The sequence below is a fragment of the Pinus tabuliformis genome, chromosome Q (genome assembly GCF_031772625.1).
Source record: "Pinus tabuliformis cultivar Carrire ecotype Pingquan chromosome Q, CPIR1, whole genome shotgun sequence".
NCBI lineage: Eukaryota > Viridiplantae > Streptophyta > Pinopsida > Pinales > Pinaceae > Pinus > Pinus tabuliformis.
In genome coordinates, this window is record NC_142296.1 from 77,823,559 (window position 1) to 77,825,789 (window position 2,231).

Consider the following 2,231-nt stretch of genomic DNA (forward strand, 5'->3'; position numbering starts at 1 on the left):
GTTCAGTTCCCGTTTCCCAACCTCAAGGTGGCCAATTACCGCCTGGGGGGCAACCGCAGTTAACGCCTGGGGGGCAACCTCAAGGTACACAAATTGTGTCTGGGGGGCAACCTCAAAGTCAGTATGTACCTATGGTGCAATACTTACCTCAAGGTCAACCTCAGCCTCAATATGTACCCCAAGGTCAACCTCAGTATCAATATCAACCTCAAGGATGGCAACCTCAAGGATGGCAACCTCAAGGGTATCAACCCCAAAGTTATCAACCTCAAGGGTACCAACCTCAAGGTCAAGGTCAACCCCAGTATCAGTATTTACCTCAAGGTTATCAACCTCAAGGTCAATACTCAAGTCAAGGTTATCAACCGCCTCAAGGTCAGTCATATGTTCCAAGTATGGGAACTGCACCTTACAATTATCAATCCTACCCTCAATCTGGTTATGGATCTCAGTATCCTCAACCTGTTACGGGTCAGTACCCTGGAATGTTAGTGTGGGATCCCTCACAGGGTCAACAGGTGTTGCAGCCAAGTGTACAGATGCTTCCTCAAGCTGGACAACCTGTAGTTTCTGGTCCAACCCAGCAACCGCAACCTGTCCAGCCAAATGTTCAAACTTCTGTAGCTTCGGTAGTTACTCAGCCGTCAATTGCACCTAGTACTCCATCTCAAACGGCTGCTGCAACTACCGCTACATCTACCATACTTACTTCTGGAGTATCGACGGCTCCAGTTTCTACTGTCCCTGTTACCACACCTCAGACATCTTTACCGTTGTCTGGATCTACGATTCAAACCACGGTCCAGATGCCTGTAGGTCAGCCTGGTATAAGTACGGTTGTGACTACTCAACCTCAATTTGTTCAACCTCCGTACCAGGGACAGTACCAACCTGGGCAAGCTGTCCAACAACCGGTTTACCAGTATCAACCGTATCCTGGGTACACTTATCAACAACCTCAACAACCCCAGTACGGTCCGGTTAATCCTGGTTTTCCAGGAGGATATAATATCCCAAATGCGACTCCTGTTCCTAGTTATCCTGGATATCCTCCTCCTGGGGCTGGTATTGTGACCCAGAGTTTTAGAGATCCTAACCGGCAGTTACCGTTTATTGCAACTTTGGATTTACCCGACTTGACGCGCCTAACGAACGATCCAATTCAATATCTTCAGTTCTGGCCGCCAATGCCAAATAAGTTGCCCAGTGATATACCCAAGTTCGAAGGTAAGTCTGGAGAGGATCCGTCCAATCATGTGATGACTTACCACCTCTGGTGTGCTTCGAATTCTATCTCAGATGATTCCATCCGCTTACGTCTTTTCCAGCGTACACTCATTGGTCTCGCGGCCAAGTGGTACATTGAGTTACCACGGGCCTCTTTTTACAACTTTAGCCAGTTAGCTACCTCGTTCTTAACTCACTTTCAGTTGCCGGTCAGATACGATAACGGCACGGAGTTATTAACTTCACTAAAACAATCGACGTCCACGTATATTTCTGATCACATTCATGAGTGGAGACGTCGAAGGAGATTAGTGAAAGTTTTTATCCCGGACCAAATCTTAGCTGAATGGTTTGTCAAATCATTATTACCGAAGATTACTGAAGATGTAGCTAAGGCCGGAGTAGTTACTGAGGAGCAAGTCATTGCTCAGGCACAATACCTTGACTTAGTTTACACTCAGTCGGGTACGTTACACGAGAAGATTCCGGATCTTCCAAAGTCGAATCAAATCGCTGCTGCTCCTTCGGGATCTCATGCCGCTGATGGTATGATTGGTATCGTGACTACGAAGAGTAAGAAGAAGTCTTCCAAGGCCTCCAATACTCCAATTATCACTTTGCCTGATTCTCCGACAGGAGAGTCTTCTCCTCCTGAACTTACCGCCGACATTCACGCTGTAGAGTCATCTACGGCCAAATCAAAAAACGGTGGAAAGAAGAAAGGAAAGAAGAAGGCTAAAGCAGACAAGGCTCCAAAGGAGAAAACTGAAAAGTCGGAAACCAATGACGAAAAACGCAAACCTCGATATCCTTGTCTTATTTGTGAAGAGGATCATTTTACGAGAGATTGCCCTCATCGGGCCGAGGTTGTAAAAATAGTCAAAGGTTCTCCCACTCCTGCTGTGTTAAAGAATCCATTTCCAGAGCAGGAGAATAAGATGATAGGTTCTTCTTCGAATGCCAGTGAAGAACCCATTTTGATGATGTCTCATGTGAGGATTGCG